Raw genomic sequence first — 21,278 nt, forward strand, 5'->3', positions numbered from 1 at the left:
GCAACAATATCCTACACCTAGTCATTACCAACATGAATGACCAGTATTCCACACCTGAAGTCAACTCCTCATTGGTCCGATCTGACCATAAACTAATCACCCTTGATATCCACATCCTGCCCCCACCCCCCATTAAGGAAACCATGGTAAAACATTTCTCCAAAGCCAACTTCATGTTTCTTAAGACAGATGTGGTGAACTTCATGACACCGATGCGGATGGACAATACAGTTACAACTGCTGAATCCTACACAAATGCACTCTATAAGCACTTACACCAGTGCATGGATCGTGCTATCCCAAACAGAACCAAGACGCTATCCTCCAAAAAAAAGGAAGCCAATCTGGTGGTCCCCTGCCATAAACAAACTGTACAACAGAAGGAAGAAACTGTTCCAAAAGAGAGTAAAATCCCATGAGTGGAGGAGCTCCTTGGTCAGCCTCAGTAAGAAGCTGAGATCCCTTATAAGATCCTCCAAAGCTAGCTATGAAAACAAAATCACCACTAATTCTAAGGACAACCACAAAGCATTCTATAGCTATGTCAAGAATCTCGATGGCAACACCCAGATCTGATCTGAGTTACAGCACAAAGGCACGAAAATTACAAAACCAACTGATATTGCCAACATGCTGGCAGATAGGTTCAGTGCTAACTTTACCCCCCTCCCCACCCCCTAAAGGGCCCATATCTATACAGGAAGAATGCAGAGTCCCTGTAATCACAACTATGCAGGTAAAAGCTGCACTCTCTAAAGCCAAAAACACAGCATCCATGGAACCGGACAATGTCCCAGGCTGCGTATTACACGAACTTCAGAACGAACTGGCTCCCCACTTAAGCACCATGTTCAATAATAGCCTCGCATCAGGCTTTGTGCCCACTGAATGGCGCACAACAACAGTTATCCCACTCCACAAAGGGGGAGCCACCACTGATCCCGGGAACTATCGACCTATTAGCCTGACGAGCCTGGTCTGCAAGGCCATGGAATGTATCATCATGGAACTCATAAACAAAGATATTGGTAACCTCCAAACTCTGGATCCCACCCAGTTCGGGTTTGTGAAAGGCAGATCATGCTTCCAGAACCTGATCGATTTCTCTGAGGCAGTCACCAAAGCCGTAGATGAGAGTAAGGTGGTTCACACAGCCTATCTTGACCTCGCCAAGGCTTTTGGCACTATCCCCCATTCTGGAATTATAGCTAAACTCACTAAACTAAGTATAAATCCCTACATCACAAGATGGGTTGCCAACTGGCTCACTGACAGAACCCACACTGTAAAAGTTGCAGACTCCAAATCTGACCTCAAAGCAGTGACAAGTGGAGTACCACAGGGTTCCGTCCTGGGACCTCTCCTGTTTGGTATCTACTTCTCTGAAGTACAGGTTAACACAGAAGGCCTCTGGCTAACAAAGTTTGCAGATGACTGCAAACTAGGAGCCATAGTCAAGTCCCCAAATGATGTGGACATCCTACAGAAGGGCCTCGCTGAGACAGATGCCTGGTGTCAGAGCCATGGCTACAAGCTCAATGCCAAAAAGTGCAGTGTCATCCCCTTTGGTAAAAACTCTGTACCCATGAAGTACCACATTGGCAGCAATCTACTTGACACCGAATGTGTGATAAGAGACCTTGGGACCCAGGTGGACAGTAGTCTCTCCTTTGATAGTCACATCGCCACAGTAGTCTGGAAGTCCTTTTGTGTGGCACACCTCATCATAAAAGGGTTCTCATCCAGGAAAAAAGAAGTCATTGTTCCCCTCTACTCGACACTCATTAGACCCATTATAGAGTACAATGCCCCTTTTGGAATGCACCTCACAAGACATCTGCAGCCGCTGGAAAGGCCACAGAAGTACCTTACAAAGAGGATTACTGGCCTCAAACAAATGCCCTACACTGACTGCCTCAAAAAACTCCAGCTTTACTCCGTAGCATATCGCCTACTCCAAGGTGATCTCTGCCTAACGTATAAAGCTATGTCAAACCCAGAGCTGTTGGACTTGCTACACCTAAAGAAATCACAATCCCTCTGAGCTACTTGCTCTAGGGGCCTAAACCTTGTCACCACAATAAACAGGACATGCTGGAGGGATAGATTCTTGTCCCAGAGACTTCCCATACTCTGGAACAGGCTACCCATCTATGTCAAGCAAAGTTCTTCATTAGCACTCTTCAAGAAAAATCTTGACGAGTGGATGGGAAATAGGAAATAAACCCCGGGGATCACTTCTGTGTCTCTGCTTGACAGTGGCACAGGAAAAATAACTTTCTTGGGTGGCGTAAGCCAGGGAACCTTGTTGACTAAGATTACGTAGGCCCTTGGGCCGATAGCCTAGTACCTACCTATGAACCTATGTATGACTGTTTTATGAGAAGCAGTGATGGAAGGTGGGACGTAAAGATGATGACAGATAGAATGCCTTTAAATGAAAATAAAAATGGTAATGTTGGTTATACAAACAAACAGCATGTGAAGTGAACATAAATTTTAGTTATATACAGGTCTTTATTATTACTGCATACATAACTAAGCAGACATCTTTTATAAGGTTATATCAAAGTACCTGATAAAATGTATTACACTCATTGTTAGTTGCATTATAAGATTTATTGAAATGATTTAGATTTGTTAAAGGACTACATGTGCAGATTTGATAAATGACTATAAATAAAACTAGTGGTCAGTACAAATATCACAGTTTTAAACTGTTTAAACAATATCAACAGGACAGTGCTTTCTTTTTCTCTCTCTATCATGAGTATTAAGCTTGTATAAGTCAGGAAATATATAAGTATTATATCTCTAAGGTTATAAACTGAGAAGAGAACTAAGTATAATTAATATACGAAGTCTTTAGTACAGACTCACGTCAAGATAGGTTTCATATGATGAAGTTGACCTCACATTGTTACATTATAGTGTGATTGATTATGTGCACAGTTGAAAATGGCTTTACTGTATTTAAATAGTGCACGTCCTAAGTTCATGTTTGATTGGGTTACTTTAAAAATGTTTTACAGCTTATACTTTATATGATCAAAGCAGAAGCTAATTGTGATGTAATTGGTGTGTGAGATGGGGAAAGTGGGTGATTTGGTTAAACTTTTAACCAAACCTGGAACATTATGTTCTTTGTTTGTATGTATACATAGTTATTGGTTTCAGAAGTCATTAGCAAAATTTTTGATTCATCCATGATAAATAATTCCAGGAGATATTTCAAGCTATTGCATATTATATATATTATAGATGTTCTAAATATAATTCAAGTGCATGATGCTTTATAAATGTTTATCATTAAATGTTAATGGTTTAAATACTAATATCAAAATAACTGGTTTACTTAAGTTTATCAAAATGCATAAAGCACAGATAATTTTCTTGCAAAAAACTCATTTATTGAAGAAAGATTTACAGAAACTATTATTTAATGGCTATACAGTACCTGCTGATTCTTGTAAATCCAAAAGGAGAGGCACAATTATACTGTGGAATAACATTTATATAATGCCTAAAATATTAAACTCATTTTCAGACAAGGATGGCATGCTAAGTTTAGTGGTGCTGGAAATTAATAGGAAATGGTACACATTGGTAAATTCTTATTGGATCCCTGGATTAGGAACTAAATATATAAATAAATATCTGGATACCATTGCATTATATGCAAAGGGGGAAATTATATTGGTGGGGGATTTCAATTGCTTATTAGCAGATAAAGATAATTCTAGAAGCAGTAAAGTTAAATTAACAATACAAGATAAGAAACTAAATAATTTTATTGCCTCAATGATTCTCAGAGACATATACAATTTAAGATTACAAAATTAACTTAAGTATACACACTATTCATTCATATTCAGCACACAAACAAATGTTGACAAGATTTTCATTTCAAACCGCCTTTATTCAATAATAAGTGATGTCTTAATAATGCCATTGATTTAATAATTTTACAAAGAATACCAGCATATATAACAAAAATAAAAGGCTTTAGAGAACAGATTCTAAAAGAAATAGATACATTTGTAGAAATCAACAACAATGGAGAGGTAACAAACATTATATTATGGAATGCATTAAACGTTCACCTGTATGGCAGAGTTAAAGCTTGGTACCTTCAAAAAAGAAAAGAATGTGACAAAGAACTATCAGAACTACAAATCAAAACAGATAAGATGAAAAGAAATTTAAAATCAAATGATAAAACAGTACATATGGAAATATCAAACTTACATCAAAAATACTTAGAAAAATATTAAATAACAAAGTTGCTATAAACTTAGAAAAAATAAAATTACAATCCTGTTCTGTAAACACTAGACATTTACATAAATTGGCTATCAGATCCAAGCAAATCAGTAAACAAAATCATATCAATGAAATCAAATATAGGAGTAATAACTCAGTTAAAAGAACAACTGATCTAAGAGGTATATTAGAAGCATTTAAAATATACTGTAGATCAATTAATGACATGCTTCTACCTCTAGAGACAGATAATATAGTAGATACATTTCTTCAGGAAAATATAAATACTAAGTTGCCAAATCAACAAAACAATATTCTATATAAACATATAACATTAACAGAAGTGAAAGAACAAATTAAAAACCTAAAGGACAATAAAGCTCCAGGACTGGATGAGATAATCCCAGAAATATATAATATTCTTCCAGATTACATAATAAAGATCTTATTAAATACTTTGGGTATTGACAAGGCATTTGACTCCATTAGTTGGTCTTATTTACATCAAATTTTGGATGGTTATAATTTTCCCCAGATTTTACTAACTTAGTATTAAAAATATACAATGAATCAAAATAAAATCATATGTTAAAATTAGTTCCTGCTTATCATATCCTTTAAAAATTCAGAAAAGGACTAGACAAGGATGCCCAATGTCCCCATTATTATTCACCCTATCGGTTGAACCTTTTGCTTCATATATTAGACAAGATGCAAACATAAAAGGATTTTACTTAAATGAGGGATACTGTCCAAAAATCCAGCTATTTGCAGATGATATTTTACTAACGTCTAGTGATATAGACATTTCTATACAACATATTATAAATGCTATGAATCAATTTGGGAAAATCTCAGGGCTAAAATTTAACCAAAATAAAACTAAAACATTAATAATCAATAAGAAAATAAATAGAACTATACTTAAGTATAATACATTTAATTGAGAAAATGATATAATAGATTATTTAGGGATTAGTATAAAAATACATGGAAAAAGACTGTGAAATTAAATTATAGCAATTTATTAGCCACAATTAGTGGCTTAACTAAAAATGGAACAAAATGTTTTTCACTATGGAAGACAGACTTGCATTAGTAAAAATTATTATTTTGCCCAAAATCTTATTTTATACACAATCACTGATTTTGCCCCACCTAAAAATTCTTTAAACAAATAGATTCCTTATTAATTACATTTGTTTGGTTTCCATGAAAACCAAGAATAGCATACAAATGGCATGTTAGAGCTTGGAACAGTAATGGGATTGGATTTCCTAATATAGAATTATACTCTAAATCTGTTATCATCAATGTAATATTACATTGGATAACATCTCTATATACTTTTAGTTGGAAACAGCTACGAGATTCATATAACAGCTACTAGAAATGCGGAAACCCAATTTAATTAATCATTCAGAATCAACAAAATATACTGGATACTAGATATTATTGTCTATATAATAAGAGATTTAGCCACTTCTCATATGGTATAAATCCAATATTTTATATCTTCAAATACATAATAGATAATAATTATAGCTTAAAACAAACACTCTTTCTTATATTTCCCATAACATATACTCCAGATTGTTTAGACTCCTTTAATATTAATAAAATGTTGAACCTTAAAGAGAATGACTTACAATTCTGGCACCAATTTATAGATAAAAAGAACATTCAATCAATAAACTTTCTTCTAGCCAGATATAATGTCAGCCAAGATAGTTGGTTATGTGTATAATCATTATAGCAATTTATTGAAAGTAAAGTAAGAATATCAATAAATCTAGAAACTGATCCTATACCAAGGTTATTACAATTATTCATATGTTGTAATTCAATGAACATTGAACACAAACTGAGCATATCAACCATATATAAAATCTTACACAATGAATTGTTTACATTTGACCCAGCTTTTTGGAATTACTCTATGAAGATTAATGGAGAACCTTTGTCAAATGAAAATAAGAAACAGTTACTAAAATCAGTTAACAACAACTCATCATCACTATATTGGAAATTATATACCTGAAAATTTATTCATAGAACTTTTTATACCACATACAAAACTGAACTTAAATCTAAAAGTAAAGAAACTAAATGTTGGAGATGTGGTGAAATTATCAAAGCCAACTGGGTCCATATGTTCATCGAATGTAAAGCTCTCACACATTATTGGAGTGATTTTAGAATTTTATAAAAGTTTTGTGGTCAGATAACTGTCAAATTACTATCTCATTGATATTATTTAATGTACCTATCCCAAGTGTGATTCCCAAACACCAGTTACCCATTCTTTGGTCAGTTTTAGCTATTGCTAGAAAGATTATTGCATTGAATTGGAAAAATAAGCAGGATCTTATTTTTGCTGATTTTATTACACTAGCAAAATATGTATGTAAAAAAGAAATACAAACCATTTGTTATAGAACATCTAATGTAACACGTAAAAGAATAGTGTGGCAGAAACTGCAAAATTGATGAGATAAATATTGATAGTACTCATGGATAAAGTCAATGTTTGTCATGGATGACTGTATATATTGTAAATAGTTGTTCATTCAGTATATATTGTATGTTTTGAAATATTTTGAGTGTTAATGTCTAATAGAAAAACAAAATAAAAATGTTTTGAAAAAAAAACATAACAGTTAATCAAAACAAGAATACACTAAAATACTAGTAGTACTTTTCAAAAGGAATCAGCTGTAGATATATATTTACTAGGAGGCAGTGACATAATTATAGCATGAAGATGTTTATAAATTATGCAAAAGTATCAAGTAGTTCCAGGTAATAGAGAGACAGAGACAGTAGTGGAGATGGGTAGCTGATACAGTTGCAAATTGTAAAGAAATAGTTGCATCATGGTCAGGTACATAAAAGAGTGGCGACAGACAATAAGGGCTTGGAGATTATCCAGGAACATCACATTTACAAAGCTGGCAACTCAGTAGATAGGACTTTAGTTGACATTTAAATAATTTTAGGGAGTATTCTTGTTGTATTGCTAATGGGGTGCAATTCCTGAGTTTAGGAAGGTGGTGGGAGAGTAGTGATTTGCTAGCAGAATTGCTTGGTTTAGATGCATGTATTTGTTTGATGAACATAGTGGCCTAGAAGGGTTACATATTTATATGATGTTGGAGATGGATGGACAGTTGTTAGGCTCATAAACAGTGTTATGGATTTGTGAAGTTGTGAGTAGGTTAGATAATGTGGGAATTCCAGCCACTGTAAATCCCTAAGGGCACTACAGTAGTCAGTTCTATTTGGAAGGTTGGCAGCGAATCATGCAATTTTGTAGTAACATTGCTCAAGTCTGTTTACCAAGGTCATTTTGATGTTGTTAAACATAATGCTTTAGAGTAGGCAAGACGACAGAGGAAGCAATGTGTTTTCTGTAGTGTCTGAGAGGAAGGGTTTGCCTCTATAGTGAGAATGTAGTTTTTGGTGCAATTGTTTCACTGTAGTTTGGGCATGTGTGTCACGTTTTAGGTTTTCTTCTACATAGATGCCTAGTAATTTAGTATGTGTGACAAGTTTAATTTTTTTTTGGATGGACTAATTGCGAAGGAGGTTTTGTTTGTAAGCTGTTTCGGAGTAAGTAAGACTGATTTTGATTTATTTGAGTTTAGGAATAGCTGGTCAGATGTCAGCCGGATTTTTATAGAGGAGAAGTACTCCTGGGTGAGTTCTTGTAGTTTGTTGATATTTTTTGCAATACAGATACCTGTGGAGTCATCTTTATACTGTACTAGCGATGCAGTTTTACAGATTTTATGTAGGCCATTGATAAATATGTTAAAGGGAATGAGTTCCAAGACTGACCTTTGAGGCACACTGACTGGGATAGGTAGGATGGTTTAGATGTCATTTTGCCACTTCACAGCTTGAGGTCTATTTTAAAGGTTGCTAGGGAACCATTATATAACATCCTAGGTTACAGAGTCTGTGTAGGAGAATGGAATAAGAAACTATTTCAATGGCTTTGAATTAGTCAAGGAAGAGGGCAGACACTAAGTTTCTGTCATTTCTATTTGTATTTACTGTATTAGTGTAATTAAGTAAAGCAGTACAGTTACTGTGGTGGGGGCAGAAGCCATGCTGAGATGAAAAAATGATTTTGTGTGAGGTAATGTAACAGTTTTGACTGGTTGCATTTCTTGAGTATTTTAATGGAGAAGGAGAGGATGGTAATGAACCTGTAGTTTTGAAGTTCAATTGAAAGCCATCCTTTGTGGAGGGGTACAATGAAGATTTTTTTTCATATGGTAGGGACATACACTTCACCGATGGAGAGATTTATTAGAATTGAGATGGGGCAATCTATTGCTTTGCAGCCATCATAAGGTATGTACCAGGTAGACTGTCAAAGGCTAAGGCACTGGGTTTCAATTTAAGTAATAATGTTTATGTAAGTAGTGAGAACTACTTGGAAGAAGAGGATATGAAAAGGAATAGTAGGCGATGCTGTTGTCTGGTTATTGGTGTTAGCGACATTTCTGTGTAGTGATGAGGCTGACTGAATGAAATGGGAGTTGAAAGCATCAGCAAAGTTGGAAAGTTGTTGTTAGTATTAAGTGTATGAGATGGTTGAGTGGTACTGCTTGGACTGAGCAACTGGTTTATAGAGGACTAGAATGTTTTAGGGTTTTTGTAGTTTCAATGTTGTGGTCAGTATAGTGTTTTTTATCTAACTTAATTAGATTTTTGGTTTTGTTTCTGAGTTCTTTGAATTTTTGAAGATTTGTTAGTATTTTATTTCATAGCCATGTATTCCAGGCTCTATCTCTATGTCTCATAAGATGTTTTGTATTTTGAAACAACTAGGGAGTATGTTTGGCCCTAACTCACCTTTTTACGAGTGGTGCAAGTTCAAGAAAGTAGAATTAAAGAGTTACTGCATCATCTAGTGAAATGTATTTTAGAGCATTTCAGTTATATAGCTTTAGATATGGATACAGATACATTCAAACTAGAGGCACACTCAGGGAAACTCAATGATGTACAGCTAGTTTAGTCTCACTGTTCCACTCTCACAGACAAAATACATTTTGTCCCTATTCCTGTCTTTGAAAATGGAGAACATCAGAATGACTTGCTTAAGTTGATAAAATAGTTGCTATTTTGAAGTATTTGGTGTGATTCACAAGGGATTTTATTGTTTTTTGTTGTGATCAAGGAATGTCTGAGTCATGTATTAAGATGGCGGATGATTCACACATAGCCACTGAGGATATTAAAACACTATGGATTAGTATGGATTCTTTGACAGCTATGACCGAGAAGATTTAGTATGGATTATTTAACAGCTATGACCCAGAAGATTTTGATGGATGTTTGACAGATAAAACAAGTGTCTGCTACCCATGATCAACAGCTCATGAAGACTGAAGAATGGTTATCCAAACACCATGCCCAGGTTGCTGCTATGTCTCATACTATAAGTACTCACTCCCTGGAGTTAAAAGAAGTGCATTCTTCCACTGTTTTCTTGGAGAATAAAATAGATGATATGAAAAGCAGAGAGAGGCACAATCATTTGACTTTACTGGCCTTCCTGAGGGCTTGAAGGTGTAAATCTTGTGCAATTTTTATGTCTATAATCTTGCAAGATTTCTTTGTTTAAAAATGCCTGTAGTACTGGAACTTACACACAGTATCACCCGAGGTTCCATAATGCAAACATATGTAGGCATTTTATAGTTCCTTATTTAGACTACAATGATCAGGAAAAATGTTGTTGAAAAGCATGGAAAATGGAGGATTTATTAATATAAGGGGTAACAAGTCAGAATTGTACCAGATTATCCAAATGTCTTGCATCTTAAGAGCATAGCTTTCATGCCATTGATCAGGAAATATAATAAGGGAATGCAAGTTCAATTAAAGTTCCCTGTTACTTTGAAAATCCAACATCATGGACAAACTTGTATATCTTCACAGCCAGCAGAAGCAGTGATAGTTAACTTGCGTTCTGAGACTGGGATAAAACCTTTGGACTCAGTACAAACTAAACCTTCATACAGAGACATGGCTATGCAGGAAAAAAAAAAAGATTGAACTCCAATGTCATCACCATCTAAGTCTTCTTTGAGCCAAAAAGGGAGAGAAGGAACGAGTTAGTCATGCGAAGTTTTGTTAGATTTATTAGCAAATCAAATAAAGGAATGTTTTGCATCTTCAATAGTCCTAACTTCTAATTGTTTTGCTGCCCTGGTGGACAGAGATGATGCTTCAGGAACTGACTTTTCATTCCCTGACTCAACAGAAGAAGAAAGTGTATTTGCTGAACATGAAAGGATTTTACCATTACTGCTGTAGACAAGTTCACTAGTGCATTAAGACTGGGACTGTTAAGTTTTTCTACTCCTGGAATATAAATTAGATAAGTAGTCTTTGCATTTTAGTGGAATTGTATCCATTGCTTAATTTTTAGAAAGGGGTTTATGGGAGGTTTTTATCATTAGCATAGCATACCTCATTTAGACTTGGGGAAATATAATATTTCTGCTTATATTATATTTTGGTTTTCGTCAAGGGAAGTGATCATTGCACTCTGCAGAGGTTTCATGCTTTTGCTATTCATTGAATTCTGTCCCTGCCAGATTTTATTGAGGGTTATATCAAGACCAATTTCTTATTTTTAAAAGGATTTGTATTAAAGACTTATGCAGAGTATGGGATCCAGGTGGTTTGGAACAATGGTGGTTTTCAAAGGCCTCCATTTATTTCACACAACTGCAGCTTTTTAAAAGGAGTAGAATATGGCTTAATATTAATTTAAAATAGATAAAAAAAACATCCAATGGGCAGAATAGGTGAAGGCAAATATTACTTTTATCCTGGATTTCTGCTGAAAATGTTTTAACCAGCTTAATGCAGAGGATCATTTTTTTATGGTGGCAATGCTTACACTTATCCTCTTTTGTTGGTTGTTACATAAATAATTTAAAGACAGGAGATGGGGTTGAGCCAGGATTAAAGGCTGGGCAGGAATTGTATGCCTTTTTTATCTTATGTATCACTAGAATGGCCAATCTGTAGAAATGGACAATGAACAATTTGAGGGATTGTTTTAGTCTGCTCAACAATCATTGGGCAGTAAGGACAGAGGGAAATCTTTCAGACAGTGAATAGACTGAAGTATTTAGAGGGTGCTTTTCTCCAGATATACCCCTATTCTCATCCTTTACTTTATATCAAATGATTAATTTTTGGGCTCTTTTTCCAGATCGAATAAGGTATAGGGACAACTCCATACTGGCCTCTTGCTTACATTGGTAGTTTGTTCAAGCCAGTTATTTTTTCATGATATGGTTGTGCCTTGTTGTCAAGCCAGTCTGGAATGCCACCCACCACACATCATTTTGCAAAACAAGTTATCTTGCCTGATTTAGTGGATATTACATTTTGGCACTTTGGGCTTATCAGAGATGATTACTTGGTCTCCAGAATTCATAGGTCAGCCATCAGAATTACAGTCAGAGATACCTTACCAGTTATTTTTCACTTTTGGAAGAAATGCATAACTGAGTGGAAGGAAATACTTAAGTATATTTGCAACAGCTTGAATTTTACTAAAGAATATAGCCGAATGGGATTAATTTTGGAACATTTTTATATATATATATATATTTTATCTGATTCTGTTCAGCTGTAGTTCTTTTGAATTTGTTACAATGTATTTAATTATTTTACATTTGTTTACCAGGGAAGTGTGATTGGGCAGGGGTGCCTGTTTTCAGTGGAGGCCCAGTCAGAAAAGCTCCACACAATATATCATGTAAAAAAACACATGTAACAATTTAGATAAGAAACATTTAGAAAAGTAACATTCAGAATTGTCAGATAACCTCACATGAGTATTAGATGTACAAAATATAAGTTCAGAGTATGCTAGACATTGCTGTACATAATATTATGATAAAGAATTACTACATACACTATACAATAACAGTGATTAGAAGAATAAGTTCAGAATATGCATACAATGCTGTACATAATGACATTATGTAGAACAAATGACTTCATACACAATTAAAAGGAATTAACTGAGTTTGAAGTTATAAAAAGGACACTATAACAAATATAATTATAGTTCTAGGTAGAGAGGTGATATAGAAATATAGTTGTCTTGGTTGAGTTAGCCAGAGTGTTGTTGTTGTTGTGTCTTTCGGCTTTTCCCGGTTAGGGGTCGCCACAGCGGAACTCTGGTCCGCTAATGATTGGCACTAGATTTTTACGTTCCGAGTTGCCAGCCCTGATGCACAACCTTCAACGACGCATGTCTCCACACAGAAGAAGCTCTAGCAGAGAATCGAACAGGACGTCTTACTGTGAGGCGACAATGCTACTGCGGCACCACCACTGCAAGTTAGCCAGAGTGTATAATGTCTAATTATTAGCTTGTTTAGGTTAAAACTATGATGTTATTTTAGTGCACATGGTTGATGTTGTCATGATCATTTGTTCTTATTTTTTGCGCTTGTTGTTGCTGTTGATTTTATTGAAGTTGTTCAGTGTTAACAAAGTTCTTCAGACAAAAATAAATAAATAAATTCAAACTATGTCATATGACTGCTACTTAAAGTGATTCTCAAACTCATTATAAAACCATTAGCATTATCAGTGCTTAAACCTGTTTGAAGTTGTGGCTGCAGTTCTGTTGCTCTAATGCTCATATGTTCAACATAATGGTCAATATCTATAGTGCTTATCCCTGTCAGGTAATATCTATGAAGTTTTGATTACTTTGCAAAGCAAAAGTGGAACAAAAGAGTTTGTGCTTATGCATGCTGACATGAAAACAATACAAAATGTAATGCAAACTCATATATGGAACCCTGATATAATTTGACATGTACTACCTCTCAAGTAATCACATTTTCGAAGAATGTCCAGGTTTTTGCCTCATATTTTTGTTTGTTCATCATAATATTTGTGTTTTACTGGTAAATTACTGTGGACTGAAATCATTAAGCAATGATGGAATCCTTCAGAAAATGCATGCTAACTCAAATCCTGTTGTTGTGTATGGACAGCACTGACTTTGTGTCTTTCGGCTTTTCCCGGTTAGGGGTCGCCACAGCGGAACTCCGGTCCGCTAATGATTGGTAGTTGATTTTTATGTGCTGAGTTACCAGCTCTGATGCACAACCTTCAACAAAGATACGCCCATTCACGCATGTCTCCACGCAGAAGATGCTCTAGCTGAGAATTGAATGGACAGTGCTGACTAAGCTTTAATATTCAGAAGAAAACAAACAAGTTAAGTGCCAATGAGACCCGACTTTAATGAATGTTAAGCCACCTCTGCTAAAGTTGTTAAGGTCAGGTCTAACTCTTGGCAGTAAAATCTGCCTGTACTGACTAGCAAATGAGAGTGACAGAACAAAACATTTGTTTCTCCCTGCTGTGCAGGAAGTTGCTAGAATAACAGCATTTATATTAGGTTGTATTTTCTGATGGATATGAACACTTAAACTCCAATGTATGTCATTATTAAGTGACTGCAATCCTCAGTGGTTTGTCCAAAAAACACAGATTTTATGATGAAGAAACCAAAAATATGAAGGAATAATCTGGATGGTCTGTAAAAATGTGAACACTTTAGAGGCAGGAAAGGTAAGTGTAAACATGACGAACAGTGTTACACTGCCTTTTTTGACAATGCTGGTTAAGTGTTTTAGGACTTTGAAAGTTGGCAAAACACTTTGTGATATTTTTCCCTGTAACTAGTAGTACATGGGGCAGAAAAAGCTCTATGCGCTACAAAGAATTATGATCATCTTACAGATCATAACCCTGTATTATGTGTTCTCAACATGGATGCCAAGATTAAGTTCTTGAGGTAATTTCTTTGCATCTATGTCTTGAACACATAATAAGTGGGTTATTATTGGTGCTCTGATCATAATACTCTATATTCTAGTGATGTCCTAAGGTTATAAATGTAGTATTTAACATCTGTTCCTATTTTTGGGTCTTTGCCCCTCTACTATTTTAGGCTTTCTCCAGATTTCTCATGCTCAGAGGTTGAGAGGTACTACCCACCCTCTTGTTGAGAGTAGGGACATGCTCCCTAATTCTGGGTGATCAGTAGAGATGCACACATTTTTTAGACCTACCTGACAAGTTCTGGAATTTACCCAGAGAGTAAAACTAGGATAAACTAATACCCTTTGTGTCTGCAATAGACTGCCTTCGGTGAATCTGTCAGCCTCCCCTGCAACTTTGATTCTGTATCTGCCATGGACAATTAGTCATGACCTGACAAACTTGAAAGTGAAACAATGTCCAAAGAGTAAACATATTTGCTAAATAGAAGGAGTTTGTAGTGTTGCCATTACTCATAAAAACTTTATGCAGTGTACCTTTCTTGTGCAATAAATAAGCCATTTCCCTCATTGTGGTGCAAATAAATACATGGGAAAATGTACTTCCTCTCTCTTTATATTACACCAAACTCCACTAATGATGTTATTCGGGATTCATTGCTATACTTTAAATATTAAAATGAGTAGGTTATCACAGGAGATGTCAACATCAGCTCTCTAATCCATTTTCACATTCCATCACAGTTATTTTATTGGCATGGCTCATTTTCTACTTACTGAAATAGACAGAATCCCTGGCAGAGAAAGCATATTTGACTGCATCCTTGTATCTGTACATAATAATATTGCAGCTGCCTGAATTTTGTTGTGCACCATCAATGACTCTGCCATCTAGCTTAACAGTAAGATTTACAAAGCACATCATTAATCATCATTAGCCGTTATTCGATAACTCAGGAAGGTTGATACTAGTGACCTCACCCTCATGCTTACCTAGTGGAACTAGACTTTCTTGGCACCCTTTCCTTTGCACTCTGAAGCTGAATACATCAACTTAATTTTTTGTCTGTCTTGAACAACTTAGTCAAATCAAATGCAGGCCTTTTCTCTGGTCAAGATAAGAGACTGACGCACAGATATGCCACTGGGACAGTCTGTGACATCAATACCATAAAAATAGAATTATTACATCCTACGATATTCTGCAGTAGTCACAGAGTGTAATAGGACTTTTCTAGTGGGCAGCAAAAGGCAGTCTTTTGCTATCCATCAAAGCAATAACAGGAGCAATTCTAAATAATTCACTTCATCACTGAACCGCCTTTTGCAGTTTGGCAGATGAAAGTAATCCGCTCTTTCCCACTCTTGATTTCCACAGAAATAGTTACAAAGTATGGTATCTATGTTCAAACTAGGAGCACACTGACTTGATCAATTATAAGCTAGAAAGCTATAAACTTCTGTAAAACATCTTTTAAATTCCTCTTTTCTTAAAACTATCCAAGTTAGCCATGTCAAACAAAAAAAGTTCCTTAAGCCATGTTTACTGGATGCTAATTTTCTGCCTCCCTAATTTTTAAATATTGCTATTCTATCCATCTTATTCTTGACTGCCATTTAAAAAAAAACACTTTTATACCTGGAAAACATGCTGAACATTTTGGATTGATGACCATAATCCTTTTAGAGGATATCAGATTCAAGGAAAAATGCAGCTAAATGTGAAACATCTGCCTCATAGTAACAATAAACTATTAAACACCCCATACGGTAAGTGAACCCATCACCATTAGTTCAAAGAGCTCAGAAGGATAGGGCTTATGTGTTTTGTCACTTACGCAAGTAGACTGAAGGATGCAGTCAAACGCACACGATAATGGTGAGTGTGACATATGTATGTATGTACAAAGAAAAAGGAATTTTATGCATACTGTTGACACACAATAGAATAGGCCATACAGCCAAAAGAACAAGAAAACACCAACCCCAAAGTACCACTGATGATGGAGTAAACAACCAAGAGTGGAATTCACCCCACAGCTATTATTACATGTAAATGGAAAAACAATCCATTAACATATTGAGTTACCTGACCAATCTAAGTAAATTCTTCAGTGAAACACAATAATAGTGTGTGTCACACAAATGAAGAGTTGAAGAAAAAACATGGAGCTCACACCGTTTATATCATAAAGATGTGAGTGCAGTACACAGAAGGAACATAAATGCCCAAAGTAATTTGTGTGCAGTGCCACAATATACAGTCAAGAGGTGGAAATAGAACCAATAGCAATTAGCACATGGAATGCCTAAGTCATAGGCTCAATCTACTGAACCACCTACACAGTCTGAATACTGCAGTTCCACATGTATTTATGTCATCATTAGAAGCAAATTGGTAAAGCAGTTGTGTGAGTTTTGTACCAGTGACATGCAGACCACAGTTCACATATAATTTCTGATAAAATACAGTATTTGTCATACTGTACAACAAGCATATAAGCCAACCAACAAAGATGCCAAAAGAGTCTACCAAGGAGGAAATTGAACCCACTGACATCATAAGACTAGGATAGCAGGTCCTTAACTTGTTGAACTACATGTGTAATTTCACAGCAGGATGCCCCCACAGACTTATACAGCATCAACCATTCATAGTAGTATCAGCCATGATTGACCGTACAACCACGTACCAGTCATGTATAAGTCAAGGGAAAACACTTGCTCCTCCTTATGCGGAACACTAATATATATAAGGGCAGTGAAGTTCTACTAAAATCAGGGAAAACAGCTGACATTCTGTAACATCGATCTTGTATGCAGGGCAAAAACTTGAATTACAGTTCTTTTCAATACTTATATGTATTGTCTGTCCTCCCAAATCTTACAGTTTCACCCAGGAAAAATATACCTCACACTGTAGACAGGTAACCGGAGATACCACAGTCAGAGACATGCAACAACCTGTACTGGACACATCTTGGGGTCTGCCAGTAGCTTCATTGTGTACTGGGGATACAAAGAAGGGTGAAAATCCTAGGTCTAGATGGGGATATGGTTACTGTCTTCTAGACATTGATGTGCCAATGGCTGGAATCCAGAATATGAACAGGGCCATTGTGAAAACACAGGATAGCACCACAACAGCCATTGCAGAGTTAATAAGGCTGATGCAGAGTGTACCGAATGACTTCCCTGAGGGTATGTCCCACATGCATAATTGTTTTTATAGACTAAATTACCTGCTAGAATGTGTCATTTCCTTTCATAGTTACCTGTCAAGTGTGAAGTGCCATTTACAGCCCTGTTCCAGCAGTACATCTACCAATGGTGGTCATCATGGCCATGGATGAGGAAGACCATGCTTATGCACTTCTACAATGGCCTCTGCCACATCTATTATGGAGGCATCTTTACCCAGGAGAGGACATTTCCAGAGCTGTGGCAGTCATGGTAGTGGTACATTTGGTGACATTCTTCAATCACAGTCACAGAATATACCAACATCTAGCCATGGGCATGGTACAACTAGTGCTACTCTTGATAGTGTAGCACCCCTGGATGTCTGCATGCATGACATGCTGAATCCCCTGTCACAAATGTCCTGGACTTATCCACTACAATGACTTGATGTGCTGTACCTATTGCTGAGGTTGTGTAACAGCAGACACATAGTCACACTACCAATGGTAACAGTGCATCATGTGCACTTTCTGAGATAGAAGTCCTCTGAAGCACCTCTCTCAATATGCTTCTCTTTTATCACAGTCCATACATATACCTCCACTCTTTGTCAAATATCTCTTCTGTACATATACATCTCCCTGTGAAAGGCATCCACACATGTGGTCCCACCCCCACTTGTGCAGATGATATCTGTGTCCTGCCCTTTGTACATTGTTACTTGAGTTGTCTGTGTCTAATATACAGTGTAGCCAGTCTATGCATGGGTGAGCACAGTCTGGTGCTTGACTTGCATGTATCACTTTTATTATAGTATGCTTGTTTTGCTAAACTTTCCTTGGTGGCCAAAGGTATGTGACAGCCACTATCTCTTTGCCTCTGCCAAAGCATACTGTACCTGCCTCCATCTGTCCACTGGAGCTGACTTTGCCAAAGACTCCTCATCTAGCTGTACCTCCAATGTTTTGCAACATCCTCCTCTTGAAACTGGACCTTCTTACTTTATATTCCTCCTCAGAATCATATTTTGTACAAGCACATACTATAAATATTTTCAAACAAGTGGCAGGAGCATGCTGGAGGTCATTACCTGATGAACCAGACAGCAAAAGTGAGCCTTTAGCAGACAAAGCACAAGTTCAGTCATGTCATTGGTATGCAAATAGGCAGAATTGTACCAAAACCTGATTCATTTTGTGAATGTCTGATGGTTGTCATCAGCCAGGGATTCAGGACATAACCAGCATCATTTATAAGATGTCTGGGAGGAAATCATCCCTTGGAAAAATGTTGACACAGGTCACAGATGTGCCATATGTGGGAGTCATGGAAACTGTCTGGGTGGTCTACATGTATTGGATGTAATACCGATGCATTATAGAACATGTGACAGTGGAAGTGATATTTTTGTGGTTCAAGTACCTCCATCCCAGTTTTCCAGCTGGGACCTTAATTTCAATGTGGGTGCAGTATGTGGATCTTAGAGGCCTTAATTTCAATGTGCGTGCAGTATGTCGATCTCAGAACCTCATGAAAATGTGTTACATCACGGAAGCATCACATAGTGTTGCCCACCTCCTCTGTGGTATATGAAAGCCACATATGCTCGCCAACATGTTGCAGCACAGCATCAAGGAACTGATGGAGTATTGTCAAGGCAGATATCTGAGATACCTTCACTGTGTCCCAGTATGTTGTTGGAAGGTCCTTATAGTTATTATATATAAAGCCACACATACCTTTTAGCTACTGGAATAGATAGTCCTTGACTCTCACAAGGTTGCAGATGAGACTGACACATGTCCACTGTGTCCTGCATGGTCTCCCTATCTATGCTGTAGTGGTCCACAATGCTGATGTCATGCAATGCATGATAAGTAAAGTGCAGTCAGATGACACAATGCCTTCTCGAATGATGAGGCACATTGTTGTGCTTGTGGCTGGAATTAAAGCATGGTGGAAATGCACATTAATTAATGTGCCTGCAACCCTTACATCTTTCACAGTTCCTGCAGCATGAACTCCAGGAATCCCTGGGCTAAATTCTAAAATGTTTGCTGCTCCACGGTGTGGTGTTTATACATTTCTGAATTGCTCTACCATCTTTTTGTCTCATTTGCATAGACAAAGCCACTTATTTTAATAATGTTCCTCATTAGCATGATATTTTATGACCACTACCTTGTACTGCACCTAGTTTTGCTGTTCCTCAGTTATTGCTAGTATTAAGCATATCTCTGAATAACACACACCCTCTGTGTGGCCACTCATTCAGTATAATCACTTATTGCAATATGGTAAAGAAGACTGAATCCTGGTCATAACTTTTACTGGCCCATATGTGCTTTCCTCAAATGGTAAGTGACAAGCAGATACAGTATCAATGAATCTGCAACATGAGCATGTACCTTATAGGTATATACCTTTAGCTTTTTATACCTAGACATAAAAATGTATCATTTTGTAATATTAGCTTCAAATTTAGCACAAATTTGAAAACAAGCTTTGTAGAAGTTAACTACCACATTTACCAGCCCTTCATGGCCAGAGTAGTGTTCCAGTTTTTCCACATGATTTTTTTAATATTACCACTGCCGACTTAGGTAGTTTAAAATTTGATGTGAGAATAATTCAGAACAGGAGTTCTGCTTTGGGCAAAGTCTGTGACCTATAACTAATATAAGGGGAACCTATCCCGTCAATGTGCTACAACATCTTTAGCAGGTTCTATAAGACCCATGATCCAAACAAAAAGATATATATAGAGAGAGAGATAGAGAAAGAAACAGGCAAAACACTCAAGATGGTTCAATAAAGCAGCTCTTAAAGAAACTACTATATAAGAATACCTGGAATTAATGGACATGCTGCACCTCAGAAAATCCAAATCCCATCAAGCTACGTGCTCGAGAGACTTGAACCTCAGCACTGAAATAAATAGGACATGCTGGAGGGACAGATTCATAACCCAGAGGCTCCCTTCACTCTGGAATAAAATCCCAGTCCAGGTTAGGCAGAGTCCCTCATTGACTCTCTTTAAGAGGAATCTTGATGAGTGGATGGGAGATAGTAGGTTTACCCCGGGTATCACTTCTGTGTCACTGTTAGACAGAGGCACAGTATACTAACCTCGAAAAGGGCAATACAAAATTTATTTAAAATGGGTGGCGAAAGCCAAACACACTCTGGCTAGGCTTATAAATGCCCTAGGGCAGATAGCCTAGTATGAACCTATGAACCTATTACCCTTCCACCTCCCTTGTCCACCTTCATGAAACACAAATCTTGCCCCCATTTCTTTGTATGCTACTTGGTGTACTCAAAGTAGAGATAACAAGAGGTTAAGAGTATTGGTTTTCATAAACGATGTATAAGGAGTAGTATCGGGAACCACATCCACTAATAAGAATTATACATTTAACTTGCATGCATACAGTCTTAATTCCATTTGAAGTTGTAACAAATTCACTGTCAGCAATGGCATAAATTAAAAATGATTCATTAAAACTTTCATTTGAACTTCAGTCAGTTTGTAGATGTTAATTTAAAAAGTAGGTATTTTATCTATGTTGTCCACATGTGCTGCATCTTCCTCTCTTTACTTGGGTCCTTTCTGCTTCTCCCTTAATGTTAAATTATCTCATGACCTCTCAAAGTTTTCTATATTATCCAAGTTAGGCTCCATACGTTATCTTCTAGAACCCTCAACCATTGTTTTATGGCCCCCTTTCAGTTGTTCAAATTGAAGCCATGCCCTGCCAGGAAGCTTGTACTTTGACAAGAACTAGACCTGTTCTTAAATACAATTGACCCCTAATTTTTCCTACCAGATAAATCCTGTACTATATTAATTCCTTTCAGACTCCAATTTTTCCAATAAACTCCTGTCCTTGTATTCTAATGTTGTGTTTGCACCATAACCCAGACTTCAACACTTCTGTTAAGGTCTCACTTTCCTCTAACTCTTGAAAACACAGAAAT

The sequence above is a fragment of the Protopterus annectens genome, chromosome 5.part1 (genome assembly GCF_019279795.1).
Source record: "Protopterus annectens isolate FY-2018-M chromosome 5.part1, PAN1.0, whole genome shotgun sequence".
Classification (NCBI taxonomy): Eukaryota; Metazoa; Chordata; order Ceratodontiformes; family Protopteridae; genus Protopterus; species Protopterus annectens.